We start from the raw sequence: 19,827 nt of genomic DNA, 5'->3' as shown, positions 1-19,827 counted from the left end.
AGGGATGACTAGTGGTTTCTTTCTTTTTTTTTTTTTTTTAAACTATATTTCTGTTTCCCTACAAATGTATTTGGGATCCCTTTCAATAAAAGAAAAGTTTGGAAGTTGTATTGCCTCATGGATCATCTACCCTCTATCCTCAAACATCTTCCTTTCTGGCCCTTTGCCTTCGGCCTACTCTCTTCAATCAACTACAGTCTGGACTCTCCCTTCACTACCACATTGAAACTACTCCCGCTAAGTCACCAATGACTTTCTAATTGCTAAACCCAAAGGAAGCTTTCCAAGTCTCAGTGCTGTGCCAAAGCTATGTCGGAAATTGTGGTAAAAGGAAAAAGGTGTGCCCTGTATACACTTATTAAGATATCCTCCCATATTTTGAAACAAACAGAAAAAGTTAGTAAAAGTTCTACAATCAGAAAACATGATTATTTATAAAGCCCCACGCTGTCCAATTTATTGGCCCACCATTGTCAACCCCAAAACCTGCCTGTGGGAAAACAAAGGCTTTGCAGGTTCAGGAACTGCAGGCTGTCATGATGCACAGTAATGCTGTGTAATAAAACATACGAACAGCAACCTTGTCTTTATTTAAATTTTGATCTTTTGTTCATCATGGATTCTTTTAATTTTTATTTTTAAAGTAATGCATTTACATATTTTGATTACTGATTGATGCCCCTTAAAGTTTCTTTGCCCAAGTGGATGCTTCACTCACCCCTAATTCCAGCCCCGCTCGCAGTACTTGGTCTCTGTGCACTGGGTACTATTTTTTTCTGTATCTTAAATCTGTCCCCTCTGAGTTTCTGTCACACTGTTGTCTTCTGATTCTTTTGAATTCTGCAGTACTAAGAGATTAGGAAAACAACTATTTAATGCATATATCACAAGCTCCCTAGTGACAGGGAGTCACCAGTATTCCTTCTCCGTAGGATGCTCTTCTATTTTTTGAGCCCCTCAGTATTTGTTGCTCTCAGTAGCTCATGCTCAATGCTTTAAGCGTGCTGTTGTTTATACTCTTCCTGGCTGCATCTGCTCATTTCCAGTGCTATTGCTTTTATCCACGCCTTCATTATTTCATGGCTGGAGAATTGCACTAGGCTGCTAACAAATTTCTCTCATTTTCATGCTGGCTCCTTTCTGATCCAAATGCAGGCGGAATGATTTTTTCCTAAAGTGAATACGTAATTCATTTATTTGTTAACCAAATATTTATTTAGTTTTTTTTTTTTTTTTTCCTGCACCAGGGACTGTTTCAGATTCTAGGGGTAAATCAGTAAATGAAGGAAAGGCCATACTTTCCTGAAACTTCTATGTTAATTTTATTTGAATATTGCTTTGGGCTTATTCTAGAGTTGTACTGAATTCTTATCTAAATATGTTTGCATGATGGGTTGGGTGGGTGGGAAAGGGATTTCCCCCTTTTCTCATATTTTGACTATAGAAATTTTTGAATATTTATTATCTTCCAGTCAGTTGTACATAAAGTGGTGGAAGACTAATTTAGCTTTCTAAAAAATTGTTTTTCATTAAGGGGTTGGAAATTATGACCCACTGACTTATTAGTACTTTGAATTTTCTTCTAGACTCAGAAATACAAGATAATGTAATCACCTTTTTTCTTTACTCTTTATTTCTGAGTCAATAGATTTTATACATATTGCTAATTGTATCCCAAGTCTTAGAGCATATGTGTTGCCATAGCCTCTAAGCAAATTGTAATCCAGTATAGTGACATGTTTTACTTAGCTCACACTGTGTGTGTGTGTTTGCTTTAATTTAATTCAGTTATTTTTTAAATTAATAGACTTTATTTTTTATAGTGCAGTACTGCAGTTTTAGATTCACAGCAAAATTGAGCAGAGAGTACAGAGGATTCCCATGTATCTTTTCCTCATGGATGTACAGCCTCCCCACTATCAACATCATACCCAGAGTGGTACATTTATAACAACTGATGAACCTCTAATGATGTCTGATGCACATCTTTTCATAATTCTTATTTCCACTTGTATATCTTTTTAGTGAGATATCCAGATCTTTTAACTGGATATCTAAGTCCATTTTTTAACGGACTACCCATTTTCTTATTATTGAGTTTCAAGGGTTCTTTCTATATTTTGGATAACAAGTTTTTTTTGAAAATATTTCTCTCAGTCTGTGGCTATCTTCCAATTCTCTTGATAGTGGCTTTCACATAATATATTTTTAATTTTAATGAAGTCCCACTTATCAATTCCTTATCATGGATCATGCCCATAGTGTTGTATCTAGAAAGTCATTGCCAGATCCAAGGTCATCTGGATTTTGTTTTATGTTATATTCTAGGAGGTTTATAGTTTTGCATTTTATATTTAGGTCTATGATCCATTTTGAACTAATTTTTATGAAGGTTGTAATTTCTGTATCTAGATTGATTTTTTTTTTTTTTTTTTTGCGTATGACTGTCTAGTTATTCCAATACCATTTGCTGAAAAGACTGTCATTCCTTGACTGAATTGCCTCTTTCTTTGTCAAAGGTCAGTTAACCATATTTGTGTGGATCTATTTGTGATAGATGGATAGATAGATAGATCTGTTGTGACCTCTCCATTTTGTTTCATTGATCTATTTGTCTATTTCTTCACCAATACCATGCTGTCTTGATTACTATGGTTTTATTGTAAGTCTTGAGGTCGGGTAGCATCAGTCCTCTGACTTTGGTCTTCTTCAATATTATGTTGGCTATTTGGGATCATTTGTCTCTATGAACTTTAGAATCATTTTGTTAATATCCACGAAATAATTTGCTAGGATTTTGATTGGGATTGCACTGCATCTATAGATCAAGTTGGAAAGGACTGACACATGGACAGTATTAAGTCTTCCTATCCGTGAATATGGAATATCTCCTTAGTTCTTTGATTTCTTTCATCAGAGTATTATAGTTTTATGTATATGGATCTTGTATGTGTATTTTTGATTTATACTTAAGTACATTTTGGGGTGCTAATGTAAATGTATTTTTTTAGCTTCAAATTCCACTTATTCATTGTGACTATGTTGGAAAACAATTGACTTTTGTATATTCTCCTGTGTATCAATTTGCTATAATTGTTCTAGGAATTTTTTGTTGATTATTTTGCTTTTTCTCCATAAGGCAACCATATCATCTATGAACAAAGATTCGTGTCTTCCTTTTTCATCTGTATATATATTATTTCCTTTTCCTGTCTTATTGCATTAGCTAGGACTTCCCATATGATGTTGAAAAGGATTAGGAGAGGGGACATACTTCATTTGTTCTTGATCATAGAGGGGAAACATCTAGATTCTCATCATTAAGTATGATGTCATCTGCAGGATTTTTATATGTTTTTTTATCAAGTTGAAAAAGTTCCTCCCTGTTCCTAGTTTGCTGAGAGGTTTATTATGAATAGGTGTTGGATTTTACAAAATATTTTTTTTCTCCATCTATTATGTATGTATGTATATATGTATGTATGCATATATATGCATACATACATATATATGTATATTTTTTTCCCTCTAGACTGTTGATATAATGAATTGCATTAATTGATTTTTGAATGTTGAAAGCAGCCTTGAGTATTTGGGATAAATCCCACTTGCTCAGAGTGTGTAGTTTTATACACAGTGTGTTTTTTAAAAAATGTGTGACATTCAAAAATTGAGACCTACCCTAACTTCATTTTGGGATTCTTTGACAAAGAAGAATGGCCATCCTTGAACTTATCATCCCACGTGGCAACAGTCTGCTAGTCTTGCTACTTCTAACTTTACCAGTCTTTGCAACTCTTCATTGCTTTATGTCCAGTAGCTTCACTTATTTCCATTGCCAGCCTAAATGGACTCAAGCATCCTAATTCCTCAGAGCCAATGAGCATGCTCCAAGTGCTTATGTTACTTCACTATGTGTTACCTAAACCTCTTCACATTGTTGAGTCTCTTCATTCCTTTGCACTTGCAACCCTATTATACTCTTACCACTTCTTTTACATGAATCCTGTTCTTACCACCTTTTAAAAGTTGAAGTTGTGTTCAGTTTATTGTCACTAGTCTAGTTGTAATCTTAATTACAGGGCAACAGATGAAGTTCTAAAGGTTCCTACCTATTTAACAATGAAAGAGTGTCCTCAAATCAAACACAATCTTAAAGACCAGTCTGGAAAGAAAATAATATTTAGATCTTTCCTTGTTATAGGGTTTGTTTGTTTGTTTGTTTATATAGCAGTTACATCCATACAGTGGAATATAACTTGTCAATAAAAAGGAACGTGGTAGTGATACAAACTATGATGTGATGAACCTCAAAAATATAAGTAAAAGAAACCAGAAACAAAGATCACATATTATATGACTGTAACATTATATATCCAAAAATGACCAAACAGTGGTTTTCTGGGGCTAGGATTGGGAGTGAGGATTGGCTATAAATGGCATAAGGAAGCTTTTGGAGATAAATAAGTTTTCTAAAATTGGATTATAGTGATGGTTGCATTATTATATAAATTTACCAAAAAAAACCATTGAATTAGACACAATGGATATATTGTATAAATTATATCTCAGTAAAGCTATTAAAAATAGCAATAGGTAGTCTTTTTCTATGCACTTATAAAGCAGAATGGGACTAAGCAAGGTGCCCCAGCACACATAGTTGATAAATATTAGGGCTAGCATATGAACCTAGATAGTCTCTGTTCAGAGTACTTAAAAGCATTTTTCATTAATTGCTTCCTTCTTAATCCTTAATATAACCATATGAGATGATATAATTAATATAATGTTCCTATTTTACAGATAAGAAAATAAGCCTAAAGATTAAATAACTTGCCCAAGGTCATAGAGCTCATGGTTTAGTTGGAACTGAAACTTAATATCATTTTGAGTTAATTGACCAAGCAGCAGTTATCCCTGATGCATCAGATAGTTTATATTTATAAATAACTGGCAGAGGTGGTAGCACTGTAAGTGTGAAATCCAGAAAGCCAAAGCGACCTTACCTTTTAGTAATAACTTGTTGGGCTGTCTGGCTGGGATCTAGGACTTGATATACAGTACAAAGCCTAAGGCTAAATGTCTGTGAATGGACACATGGTCTGAGAGGGAAGGGTCAGTCTTTTTTTTTTTTTTTTAACATGGGTGGGAATATTCTCTTATTTCTTTAATTATTCTTACGTAGGAACTGACTGATTTCTAGTAGCATTTTGGTACGTATGTCATGTACCAAGAATCTGCAGCTTGTCACTCCAAATATTCTTTTGGAAATTTTCTAGACTAATTTCCTAAAATTTATAGTGGTCACTATACAAACTAGCAGAAGTTAATAATAATGATATCTTGTGGTTACTGAGTGATTACTATCTAACAGATCGGTATTTTACTGCTATTAACTCATTAATAACTACAAAAACCCTAAGAACAAGTTACTACTGTTGTAATTTCTCTTCACTTTTCAGATGAGGGAACTGAGGCATAGTAAGACTAAGTTATTTGTTCAAGGATACTCAGCTAGTAAGTTGCAAAGCCAGGCTTTGAGCCCAGGCAGTCTGGCTTGGGTCTCAGTAATTAATAACTACAATAAGGCTGCATCTCAAGGCTGTAAATCCTGGGAGAGTCAATCTCTGGTGGGGGTGGGGAGAGGTGTTCACTTATTCATTCATTTAGTATTTGTTGGTTGTCAACTGTTATGCAGTATACTAGGACATTGCTAGTAATTAAATATGGTTTTAACTGCAAATTTTATGAATAAACATGCTATCTTTTAATATAGCATTTCCTTGAATTTAATATTTTGAATAGACTATTTAAGAGAAGTTTTTACCTTTTATTTTTTTATCCCATCATCTTTATCTTGTTTTGAAAAACATACAAACAATATGAATTTCATATGGTGTAATAGTAGTAAGAATGATCACCAGAGCATTTTCATCTTGTCACTATGTTTTTTAATGTGTGTGAATTCATGACAGATATGTAAAACAAGAGTTAAAAAAAAAAGTTCATTTAGTACATCCCACTAATCATTCCCTATGAATAATTCTCTATGGTATTTTGGCAAAGACAGGCTCTTGTCTAATTTTAAATGACTCAATTGAGGAAGCTTCAGCTGGAGGTTGATTCTAGAGGCTAATGGACTTGGTATGAAAGGTTTCTAACATTGAGCCTAATTTTCCATTCCTTAAAATTTTAGAGCATTACTTCTAATTACTTTCAGTAACCTACTCAGCCTCTGCTGCCTCCTTGGTTCACACTATTTGTGACTCACTTGCTGTCCTTCTAGATAGGTATTATGTCTCCCCACTGTGAATTATTTCCAAGTGAAGCATATCAGTTATCTTTACATGGGCTTTTAGTCCCTATATTGAAGGATGATTATATGTGCTTTCTCTTTGATTTGGGGCTGTGTTATGCATAAATGTACCAAACTGCATATTAATCTTTGATTTAAATTTGTGAATTTCAAATCTCTGAATCAGAATTCTAATAGATAGTCTAAACAATGCCCATTTACTAAATTCGTAGGTGTGAAATCCAGGTCCATATTACCCAGTTTTTTAATACACAGAAGATCTGAATGCTTTTCCTATTTTCCATAGATACATGTCCAAATAAAAACTCTTAAATGGATATTAAATAAATGTTTATGTAGATTTTAGGCATATGAAGTCTAATGCCACTTTTCAAAAGAGAAATAATGATCATGTAGAAACAATGATTTTTTATGACTAAGAAGTGTGAATTTTCTAGAAGCTGTCAGTCAGTAGTTTATTCTTATTTTTTATTTAAAAAAATTTTTTTAAATGTTTATTTATTTCTGAGACAGAGAGAGACAGCATGAGTGAGGGAGGGGCAGAGAGAGAGGGAGACACAGAATCCAAAGCAGGTCCAGGCTCTGAGCTGTCAGCACAGAGCCTGATGTGGGGCTCGAACTCACAAACCGGTTGTAAGATCATGACCTGAGCCGAAGTCCGTCTCTCAACCAACTGAGCCACCCAGGTGCCCCAGTAGTTTAGTCTTATTGATTGACATACTTCTTTCCACCTTTATGTAGAGACTCTTCATAGGTCAAATAATTTTACTGTTTGTTTCTTGGTACAGCTACCAGGCTTTCCGCATTAAATATAATACATTGAGGCACATTTCTTCCCAGAAGAAATAGCTTCATCTTGCTCGTCTCTTATCAATACCTTGCTATTATTTTTTTGTGGATTATAACCCTTTCACATCTTAGCCATAGCTGCTAGTCTAGTCTGTGTTTCAGATGGAAACAATCAAGAAGGAGGATTTATTGTAAAGTTTAAACATACATTATTTTGTGAAAATTGTATATATTACATAACATAATTATATATTGTTTTTCCAGGGGGAAATGCTACCTTCCACAATGCTTGGTGGTGATTTTTCCTTATTTCTACCCACACACTATCATGGAAAGTGCTGTCTGGTCACATCTGAGACTCAGAGCTGGGATACACATGTTGGAACGAATCCTTGATTAGCAGGGTCCCATACTGAGCTGCAGTCTGCTTGCCTGTGTCCCTGCTGAGAATTCTTGTGTAAAGGTTTGTCTTGACAGGCAGTCCTATAAAAACTGGATCTTATCTGCTATATTGCTTTTATATTTCAATCTAAATTGGATAGATTTTACACTTTGACACTTGGTATATTGTCTTTCCTTCGGATATATAGCTCATAGCTATATTAACATTTACTGAAAGTGCTAAAGCAATTCCCACATCAAAGTAATCCTGCTCCATAGTGTTCTTTCAGAGTAAACCCAAGGTGCCATGTTTCAGGACAGGTGAAACATAATTTCTATCCTTTTATTACTTAAAAATCTCTGTACACACTACTAGTAGTTGAAGAAACTGGATCTGCTATAACCAGGCCAAGTCGTTATGGCCAGGTGGTAATAAATGATTCTCTCTTTATCTGATTTGTAGTTCCCAAAGTTGAGTGTGATTAGAATCAGTTGGAGGTCTGCTAAAAACATGGATTACTGTCTCCATCTTCAGAGTTTCAAATCTGTAGTCTGTATGCGGCCCAAGATTTTGCATTTCTGACAAGTTCCCAGGTGATGCTGGTGCTTCCAGTCCAGGGATCACACTTTAAGAACTGGATTATAGAGTGTTTTCTAACCACAGTGCTTAAGGCTGTGAATGGGCCAGATCCCTTCTGGGGCCCATGCTGGAGAACCACAGAACTAATACACTGATTGGCAAGCTTATTCTGAATTGGAGCAGATGGTAAATATTATAGGGTTGTGGACTTGTGGGTTAGACAGTCTCTGTTGCAACAACTCTGCTGTTCTAGTAGGAAGGCAGCCATAGACAATACAGAAACAATGGATGTGTTTTCTGTGCAGTAAAATTTTATTTATAAGAACAGACAATGGGCTGAATTTGGCCTGTGGACTGTAGTTTGCCAATCCCTGATCTGATTCATCTATGAGTTACTTGTACCTTTCCTGGCTCACAAATTATCTGTATCCTGTACAGTAGCCAGCAACTGTGTGTCCAACTTTGAGCTGAGAGCTTTGGGGGAATATATATAAGAAGCATACTGTTCTTCAAAAGATTAGATCACTATAGTATAGTCTTCAAAAATTTAAATCCCTAGGCTGGAAGAGATTTCATGATATGAGTGAATCTTGGAGAATGAGTAGAAACTAGGCAAAAGAGAGCAAAATAAATGTCTTAGAAAGGAAGGCCATCAAGAGAAAATGCATGGAGGGAACACTGTATTTTTCCAAAGGGCAGCAAGGAGATTTGTGATATGGAAAGGATTGAAAATATTAAGAGCCACAGATGCCATTTAACTAGCATTTATTAAATGTTATTAAATGCATAACTAACATTATGCGTTTATTATGCATACTCTCTATATTGGCACAGTGATAGGTCTCTGGAGCATAGCTAACCAAGGCATAGCCCTTGCCTTCAAGAATCTCAGGTGTATCAAGATAGTACAGAATTCCAAAGCCATATACAGGTATCACGAATGAGATATTTTAAAATTCTTAGCTCATAGTGGGCTTTTCAAAGGGCATTAAACTGAAAATGAAATTTATATGGTTGACAACAGGCAATTTTTGTTAGTTCTTGATCAGTAGAGTGGCTTGAAGAAAACTTTAGGAAAAGTCATCCTCCATAAGCTAGTAAAATGGTAACCTTATAAAAGAACGATTGTTAGTAATAAACTCACAGAAAATTTGCTAAGTTGTATAATAGTTGTATTGGGTTGTTGTTTTGCTTGGTTTTGGTTTTTTGTTTTGTTTTTATATACTTATGAAGATCCAAAATTAGTATGTTATGTTTGTATCAAGACATTATAAGAACTCAGGACAAATTCTAGGGAGTGGAACCATTTTGTCTTTATGATACAGGTATATACCATTTAATAGTCTGTATAAAGAAAAAATCTCCATTGACAAGTAGAGCTTTTTATTTCTGAGATTTTATTCCTAAAACATTGGATATAGGGTCTCAGTGGAGTCTATTATCAAATTAAACATCTAGTGGAGCTGATGGTATGTGTTGGTGTGAGTGTTTGAATAAGATGATCTCTAAGCTTCCTTCTAATTTCAGTGTTCTGACTTTAGATGATATTTGAAAGATCCACAAGGAAAAAATTCAGGCAAGTTTCCCTAAGAACCTGAGAAAACACATCTTGAATAATGCATTTCAAACCATGAAACTAGATTTTATTTCACTTAGTAAATAAAATCCTGAATTTGCGGTTTAAAAAAACAAGGGTTGATCAAAGGCATTATTTTAGACAAGATGAAATATGACTTTTCAGCATCTAAACTATTTTACACAGTTTGATTTTTAATCAAATGCAGAGATACAGATGAAGCATGCCATTTTTAGCTAGTTAGATACCAAGAGAAAGGTGATGGGTAAATTCTCAGGCCTGTGACTTGTAGCTGGACAACTTAGGTCTCCATGAGCATGCCAATATCATTTTTATAATGGCTCCTTCATTTTCAGTGTTGAGGGAGAGCAGAAACCTACATTTGTACTAAGACAGTAATCAATTTCTTGCCCAAGCTTGGATAGAATATTGAGGTATTTTTAAATAAAAATTGAGAATTTAGTGGTTATCTTCAATCCTCCCCATTTCACATCACAGTTATTCCCCACAAATGAGATATTCTAAAATGTCCTGTCTCTATGTGTGTTTGTGTGTGTGTGGATATGAATCTATACTGATGATATAATGTCACTAATCTTGAGCCAAGAACTTTATTTGAAAATAAGTGGGTCCACAAAGCTTCTCATTGCTGTATTGACCAAGTTAGGTTACTGTTATCAAGAAGCTTGAAATTGGTGAGAAAAGAAAAAGAAGGGTTGGATGAGACTTCAAAATTGGATAAATCTGCAGGAACTACCTGAATCAATTTTTCCTGAAAGCAGAAGAAATTTAAGAGAAAAATCCAGAAATTTTATTTCACTCTGTATTTTGGTAGTTGAGTACTTTATGACACATTATTTACTATTACTTAAAGTTTAAGGGAAATATATGATTTTGAAATGTGGGAGAAAAAATTAGGAAAGCAAAGAGAAAGTAAACACAAGGAGTCACAAGCTTGTGCAATACTGCAAGTTGACTTTGATTGAAGAAAATGAATAATTTATTTGTGGGGAATTTTAAAAGGAGGATAAAACACTGTACAGTTTTCAGATATTGCAAAGCTAAGGTCAAAATATAAAAATAGGAGAAGTAAAAATAAGTAGCTCTATAATTATGGCATTATTTTGTTAATGTCTTTTTAATTTATTTTTGAAAGAGAGAGAGGGACAGCGTGAGCGGGGAAGGGACAGAGAGGGGGAGACACAGAATCTGAAGCAGGCTCCAGACTCTGAGCTGTCAGCACAGAGCCTGACGGGGGCTTGAATTTGTGAACTATGAAATCATGACCAGAGCCAAAGCCTGCATGCTTAACTGACTGAGCTACGCAGGCACCCCAAAATTATGGCCTTATTAATATCACAGCCCATAAATATGAAATGTAGATAACTAATTTTAGTATTAGGGGATCTAAAATAATAACGAAAGTCTGTCAATCTCCTGAAATGCTTTATATCCATTATTGAGCATCTAGTATGTGTTAGGCAATGTGTTAGGCACATTGCATACAATGTCTCTACTCCTCGCAATAGATCTTCAAATTAACTATTTTCACCCTAATTTTAAAGTGAAGAAATTAATAAAGAGTTACAGAAATTACCCATAGTTACACAGGTATTTACTGGAAGAGCCAGGCTTTTGGTCTTAGCTGTGCTCTTTCTACTACACTTTTTTTCCTTTGTTTAACCCTTTCTCCCCAAACAGATGATATCACCTGGTGTCCAGTTATTTGTTTTCCACTTTATCTTTTATTAGGTTTCTTAGTACATGGCACGAGGTAAGTGTGCCAGTTAGGCTAGCTAAATTAAGGCACATAAAACATAAAAATGAGAGCAAGAGAGAAAAGTATTTGTCTGATTGTATATACATTTGTCCTTGAAATGTTGTTCTTTAAAAAAAATGTGTATTTATACATTTTTGCAAAAAGAGTGAATAATATCAGGCTGCTTACAGTAAAAAGAACTGATAAAGTAACTTTAAAAAGGATTAACTAAAGAATGAAATTCAGGAGCCAACTGATAAATTATCTAATACAGCTCCCAATTTAAACTGATCACCTCTGTTTTTTGATTTATGAACAGGAAATGAGCTTTGACTGTTAGGCACCTGGATGAAGAGCCCTGGGTTCAGCTTGTCAGAGTCCTGTAGCCTACAAAGACCCTCTGCTTGCACTAGGATCATTCGATTGAAGTAAGACCTAATTACTTTAATTAGAATGTAAGACTTTTACTCTTGAGTCAACTTTTAATAAGGTGACTTGGCATACCTCTATTATGTGCCAAGAACTGCTTATTTGGGGGGAAAGAATGAGAGCATTATTCTGTGGCAAATTCTTATGCATTCCAATTCCTATTCATCTTTTATTTCATGGACTTGAATACATTTCTTTAGATAGCATTATCTAAGTATTTTAATTCCAGCGATCTATGGGTGGCTCAGTATGTTAAGTGTCCAACTTCAGCTCAGGTCATGATCTTGCACTCCATGAGTCTGAGCCCCGTGTCGGGCTCTTACTGACAGCTCAGGGTGTGAAACCTGCTTCAGGTTCTGTGTCTCCCTCTCTGCCCCTCCCTCATTTACAATGTATCTCTCTCTCTCTCAAAAAAAAAAAAAAAAAACATTAAAAAATTGTTTTAAATATTTTAATTCTGTTGTGGCTGTTGATATTGGTATAATTTTCTTACATTTGTAGTATCAAATCATTTTTATACAACTGTAAATTTTATTATAAGTAGTCAAATTAGTCTCTTCTTAAAGTTTTATTTATTTTTCTTTTTTTTAGTTTAGGTTGGCCCACTGATTTTATTGAAAAATGACAACAATACAGTTTGTGCCATGATTCAGCATGACTTTGCATTGCTTATTTACTTCAAGTTTGTACAGGTTAACTTTTTGGAACGTCTGTCTGTATACAGTCACATATAGACTATAAACTTCAATTTAGGCACTAGAGGGTTTTTTTTATTTTTAAAAAATATTTATTTTTTGAGAGTGAGAGAGCACGAGTTGGGGAAGGGCAGAGAGAAAGGGAGACCATCTGAAGCAGGCTCCACACTGTCAGTTCAGAGCCAATGTGGGGCTTGACCTCACAAATCAGGAAGTCAGGACACCATGACCTGACTTGAAATCAAGAGTTGGATGCTTAACATACTGAGCCACTTAGGTGTCCTTAGACATTAGAATGTTAATATATGTCTAAAGAGAGTGTATTGTTCTTGAAACATTCTGACTTTGAAAGGATGATGCCAGTGTTTTGATTGAAATATGTTTTTCTGTAAGGCACTAGCAGCAGTTAATGTTCAAATGCTGGTTTAGGCTTACTACGCATGAAACTTTACAAGGCATCCATGATACAAAGACCCAAAAGGCACCACAGAACCAAGAGCTAGGAAATCTGAGCAGAGCCAGCATGTCTACCAACATACTTTAGGAACGTGGACAAATCATTTCACCTTCTGAGTATTCCCTTAGTTCTGAATTTGAAGGGGTCGGAATAAATCAGAGAAAAGTGACAAATTTACGTGCCTTGAGTTCCAGCATGTAATACAAATGGATGAAGTATCTGGGTGTGAGACAGTAGAGAATGTCAAGACTGTTGGAAGGAGGCTGTGGTCTCATAAAGCCGTTCAGATTCAAACACTTCAAAGCTGGAGAAAGAAGTAAATTGTGTGGTGTGGGGGAGGGGGAAGCAAGAGGAGGATTAAATTTAGCCATTGGATTGAATCAATTCTAGGTCATTTCCATTTCAATACATGGTTGTAAAATTTTGTTACTATGTAAAGCAGTTATGGTTTGCCTAGCATCTGTTGAGCTCTGTATGTGTTCCTTTTTAAGTAATTGAAGATAAACAAGTAAAATAAAATTTTTAGTTTGAATTTCCCCTTTAATTGTACATTAGAATTAGGAACAAAAGTGATTTGACCATAAAATACTTAAATGAAACATCAGTTTATTATTCTGAGGGTTTATTATTATTATTGTTATTAATTGACCTGAAATGAGAATTTTGAATCTAGTACTATAATCTGAGAATAAAATCTAGCCTGTGAGTTCCTGGTTAGCAACTTCTCTCTTAATGGGTATAACTTATTAAAAAAATCATGTGAATATCTAAAGGAGAGTCATAGAACCTTTTGGAGACTAGTTTTGTGATTCTTTTTTTTTTAGTTTTTTGATTCTTTAAGTAGTGTTTAGAAGTTGTATTTTCTTTTGATTCATGTTTTAATATTTTAAAATGCTATTTTATATGACAAAATTAAAGTTGTAGTTTAATTATATTTTCTAATATAATATTCTAGCTCCCTCAGTTTTTGCTCTTTTTGCATTTTCCTTTTTATAGCAATGGCATTTATTTATTTCTTTTTACCACCTTTACTGTACATTTCATCAGATGCTAATGGCAATTAGGCAGCGAGCCTAGTGGAAGATGGGAAGTGGGCCAAGTCAATATACTCTGGGGGTCTTATCTATTCTCTTTGGCTTAATTTAAATCAGAATTTATGTCTATAAGAAAATTGAACCCATGACTGTAGGGAGCCACATGTGTTATCTCAGTGACAAAGGGAGAATTAGAAGAAACTAGAATTTTTATGCCCTTGATTGGGCCCTTCTAATAGCTGCTTCTTTCTATATTATTTATATAGCTTTTTATTCAGGATCATATGCATTTATGGTCCCATTCAGGTTACTTCAGGTATGATTAGTTTTGAGAATGGGTGCATTGTGTGAGGTATAAGCATACCTCAGATAATTTTTCGAAGCGTTGGTACACACTATTACTTTCTAAGATACATATCCTGAAATAATGTTTTAAAATTTTTTGCATTAGATGTTATAGTCCAGCCATGTTGTGATGACTTTAAATATTCACTGTTCATTTCTTTGATAGCCAAGTCAAACCTGAAGTACTTAGATGTCAATACCCAAACTGATTAGAACTGGTTAGATCTGTTCCTTGACTGACCTACATCTGACATTAACAAAAAATACAAGGTCTTTTTTTTCCCCCAAAACATTCACAGTGTTCTCTGAACTCTACACATATTGTAGAAAATAAGAATAAACATACAACTGGAAATATTAGCAGATATAGTTTAAGGAAAGCTAAATAGGGAGGCTTTCTAATGATGCTATCTCACATCCTATTAATCTTGTTTATTATAGAGGCATTTAAAATTCACCAGTGTGATTAAGTATTTTCTTTATTCTCTTCAATGAATACAGTCATATATGTTTATGAATAAATTCATGAATGTTTATCTTCAGTGTTTTAGTTATGCATTGAGTATATGGACAAAATAGATGTTTAGACCATAAACTCACTTATTCCTTTATTATCTTTCTAGGCTTAGAGAATTAATGACAAGAATGTCTGATCTATTGCTTAGATCATTGATTCCCAACATAAACACAAAGTAATGCAGAATCTAGATTGAAGTAGTTAATTGCTACTCTTGTTGTATGTATACCTTATCAGTAATTCTGAAGCTGAGAACCCTCAGATTTTAATTCCTTTCATGTGACAAAAGATGCTCTGATATGCACTTAACATAAGTTCACCTTTAGCATTTGGCATTTGTTGTGTGCAAGGCTTTCAAATGGAGTGTTTACTTAAAATTAAAGTGCCGTTGTTTTTAATAACCCGCAAAAAAATGGATCTAAAGTATTTTTTTAAAGACATGACAGTGGATTTAAGAGTACAGTAGCTCCTGTGTGAATATTGCAGTTGTTTGAAAAATTTTGTAAAACATTCTTATTATCAAAATCTAATTTAAGGTTTAATGATGCAGTAAAGTTCAGATGTTCACAAAGAAACCAGAATAATAACAGTAAAAATTTAGCCATAGCTTAGTACAATCTAACCAAAATTTTCTGGTCAATTAGATTTGATTGTGTTAAAGAGTGACAAACTGCAAAAGTAATTAGAAATCATGCATTCATGAGTGGCTGGATGCTGCAGCCTGTTAAAGGCATTTTATGCTCCTTGAAGTTTGCCCCCCCTACCTGGGTGTCTATAAACCAAAGTACATGCAATTATCACACTCTTGATTTTTCTTGAGAAGGTTCTCACTAAACTGCTTAATAAATGTGATTTGTTCCAGAATTTAATCTCTATTTTACTTTTCTAAAGAGGCAGACTTTTCTTACGGTACAATAATAATAATAATAATAATAATAATAATACAAAAAGAAAAAAAAGAGGACAGTTAAATGATCTAACAGCAGCATATCAATGCAAAAATAAAACCTATAAATAGCCTTATAACACTCAGGAGCTGGGCATTTCTAACCCAGTAGATATATAATAGGATCTTACTGATACTCTAAGTCCTATACAAGAAAGAGATAAGGAAAAACACTGATGGCAAGTACCTAGAGGTTCTTGTCATGAGCTGTCCTTAAGAACTCTTACACCCACAATGTAATTTCATCTAAAGAATGGTTTTCTGGTTAATCTCAGTATTAGATTAGCCTTGTTAAGAAAAGATTGGTAGTCTCTTTCTTTCAAAGTACATTTTAATAAAAGCATTAAAATATTTTTGTTTGAGCTACATCCTATACTTAACTAATGTATAATTCCTAAGAAAACATTTTAAGTATTATTAATATTTAAATTATTGTACTGTTTCTGGTAGAAATAATTTTGTGTATTAGACTTTACCCTTAAGCTGAAATTATATTACTTATATTTTCTTTATGGATGTTTTATTTCTCTCAGTAGACTAACTTGAAATAGTTTCCTTTCTAAAGAAATAAAAAAAACTAACAATATTTATGTAGGGAATAAGACATCAGCCATTAAGAGCTAAGTGATATTTTAAGGGAGAAGACCCCCAACTCATCAACTTTTTATTTTTGTATAGATAAATCAATTGTTAGATTTTTTTTGCCTAATTTTATAAATCTTTTGAAGCTTTTTGCATATAGTTTTTGATGTAAATTTCAAAGATATCCATGTTTAACTATATTAATCAGGTTGGTGGCAATTCATTTAGTACTTGATGCTGAAAATTATCTTTATACAAGTGGCTCCAGTTTCTTAAATAACCGAAAGAAATCCGTAACATTTCCTTGCAAACTTGACATATGGCCTCTTGTTAACTTACTTGGTATGAATTTCATACTTGTATATATATGAAGTACTTTCTTGTCCTTGAAACATCTTTTTATATTTATGTTTCCAAGTAAAATAATTCTAACATTGATTTTCTGTTTTCAAGCCGAATGTTCACCTTTTAAATAAAAGGTTGTTTGTAACCTGCAAAAACACATTCTCTTACTTATATATAAAATATTTACATATAAAATATGTAACAGGTTAATATTTAGAAAAGTACTCGCTAAAATTTTTCAAGGACAATTTCATAGAAATATTTCTGTTGAGCCTATGTTATATGTCAGGCACTATTTGGGATACTAGAGGAACAGAGTTAATTATGCCTTTGTATTTTCCCTCAGGATATTCATAGTTTATCAAGGATACAAATAATTACGTTGTAGTGTGCTAAGGTAATGTGGGAATGTAAAAAGTAGCACAAAAGTAGGATTATTGTTTTTGTTTTGTTTTTTGTGGTTCTTGTTTTTTTTTTTTTTTTTTTTTTGCTCTGTTTTTTTTAACTCCTAAATACTTCTAGCCCAGGTCAATATTTTTGGCTTCAGGTCAAATACCAGGGTGATCAAGATTTTAGAGAGTCAACCTGAAACACAGTCATACCAAACTAATCCAAAACAACCATTATAAAATAACATGTAAGAATTATATGCATGTGTGTTATTACTTTACCATTAAAATATGGAAAATATGTATTTATTTGAAGTTATATGTTATTTCTTATTTACTTTTCTGTTATGAAATTGCTATTTAAGCAGAACAGAGGTAGAATAGTTAAAAGTGGCAATTAGTAATTAACAAGACTAATTTAACAAATAATATGTATGAAATATACCAATATTTTTATCTCGTTCTGACCTCTAATACAACAATTTATTTGAACTATTTTTTTGGGTTTTTGTTGGCTATTTAAGATAAATTTGAAACTATAAATGGAGAATTTAAATTTAAAAGAACTAAGTAAACAGGTGTTACCTATATTTAATGCAAAGTAACAGTACATTTCTTTCTGTCTCATGATGCAATAGAATATTTTTATTCTTTGTTTCCCTTTCCAGTGAAACTCCTCTGAACTGCCTTCATCTTTTAGGTCATCCTTCTGTTAAGTAACACTAAAATTGAATATAGTTACGTGTAACATTTACTTTAATTTGAAGCTCTGCCCTCATCAAGGCCTCATTACATTAATTCCTTGTATCAGCTCAATGTGATAACAACAAGCTAAATATCCTCTCAAAAAAAGAAAACAAAAGAAAGAAAAGAAAAAGATTACTTAGGATGTTACTTATTTGAAACAGCAGGTATTTACCTGCAGGCCTGTGTCTACAGGCCTGTTTTGGCAGACAAGCTATGTCAACCAGGACTTTTGCTTGTATACATTTACCATATAGGTTAACCCTGTCAAAAATATTCATCATTTTTGAAAACTTCAGAGCACCTTGTATGATACCATAAGTTAAACCTGTGTTTCTCAGGGAAAATTGTTTCAAAGTACGTAGATAATATGAACACATAAAATCAAAATTGGATTTCAAATAAATTACGCTTTTAGAAAAGAAATAGTCTTCTTTAAATTGGTACTGTTTTCTGCTGATTTTGTTGTTGTCTATAGTAGTTTATGAGTTTTTGTTTCAACCTAAACATGAACAACTCAGGTGCAGTCAGCTCATTTTTTTCTAGATTCCTTTTGACCAGAGTGCATCAGATTTAGAGAAACCACCCATAAATGTATTTTATTTTGATCCTTTTCTTCTTATCATCAGTGTATTTCCAAATTAGAGAAGAACATTATCCTTGTCTTACACTTTAAAAACGAATTTATGACAGTCCAAGATTTTAATACCTTTTGTATAGCCAGAAATAATGATAGCTGTCTTGTAGGCTTATGTCTAAGGAGAATATGTTGTTATTTCTATAGAGTCCAAAATCTCATTAAGTACTTCTGCACTTTGACATAACTGAAAAATGATCAGAAGCTTTCATTATGAAATCCTCAATTTCACAGTTGGGCAAAACACCACTCTTTGCGCAGTGTTGCATATAAGGTGTGGAGGGCACTTAGCAGGTAATATCTTTGCATTTTCATAAGCTGATTGGGATTTGTCAAAATTCACATTCATGTAGTCTGCCAAATATGTAGATAGAGGAGTGTGGTAGAATAATGGCCCCACAAGATATTCAGGTCATAATTCCTAGAATTTGTGAATTTATGTTATATGACAGGATGGGGATTAAGATAGCAGATGGAATTAAGGTTGCTAATTACCTGACTTGAAGATAGGAAGAATAGCCATGATTATCCAGGTGGCCCCAGTATAATCACAAAGGTCTTTTAATGTGGAAGAGGGAGGGAGAAGAGTCCTTGTCAGAATGATGAGGTCTATGAGACTTAATGAGACATCGGTTGTTCTGAAGATTTGAAAGGGCACCGGGCAAGGAATGGAGGTGGCCTCTGGAAGGAGGAAAAGTCAAGAAAATAGATTCTCCCCTAGAGTCTCCACAGAAGAACTCAGGTATGCTAGTGCTTTGATTTTTCATCCTAATGCCTTGATTAACCCAGTAATACTCATTTCAAAATCCTGACCTCCAGAAATGTAACATAATACTTTTGTGTTGTTTTATGCCTTTGGGTCTGTGTTATTTGTTGGAGGGTAATAGCACGTTAATATAATGGGTAATGTCTAGTTCTTATTTGGGTAAGATACCAGCATTCCTTGTTTTATGTTTTCTGTAGCTTCATAATATCTTCATAAAAACCTAGAAGATTTGAAACTCCATTTTTCAAAACAAAGCACCTAAGAACTAGAAGTAACATTTTGTTGTTCTGATTCAGTGTATCATTGGATATACTGAGAAAAGTGTGTTTGTTAATAAGGTCTGATTAAATCAGGTTTATACTATGATAGGCCAACACATCTATTATCAAAATTATCCTTATGTTTGTCTACATGGTTGTAATCTCTGAATCAGGAAGTGTAACTTTATTTGCTTTTATAAAATAATCAAGTGGATGGTAGGATGTGCATTTATTCTTGTGGTGTGTCTGCAGACTAATACAGTGGCTATTTTGACTGAAC

At 33.7% G+C, this 19,827-nt stretch overlaps 1 protein-coding gene across 5 annotated transcripts in view; it reads left to right on the top strand.

Moving 5' to 3' along the window:
* NAALADL2 (N-acetylated alpha-linked acidic dipeptidase like 2) overlaps positions 1 to 19,827 on the top strand; it is a 1,336,058-nt gene that overhangs the window by 307,917 nt on the left and 1,008,314 nt on the right. For all 5 annotated transcript variants that reach the window (XM_049629585.1, XM_049629587.1, XM_049629586.1 and 2 more), the window contains one exon: positions 11,721 to 11,829. The gene's annotated coding sequence lies outside the window, so the exon portion shown is untranslated. The remainder of the gene's footprint in view (positions 1 to 11,720; positions 11,830 to 19,827) is intronic.

Source organism: Panthera uncia, chromosome C2 (assembly GCF_023721935.1).
Source record: "Panthera uncia isolate 11264 chromosome C2, Puncia_PCG_1.0, whole genome shotgun sequence".
Taxonomy (NCBI): Eukaryota; Metazoa; Chordata; class Mammalia; order Carnivora; family Felidae; genus Panthera; species Panthera uncia.
This window is presented reverse-complemented; position numbering and strand designations above follow the sequence as displayed.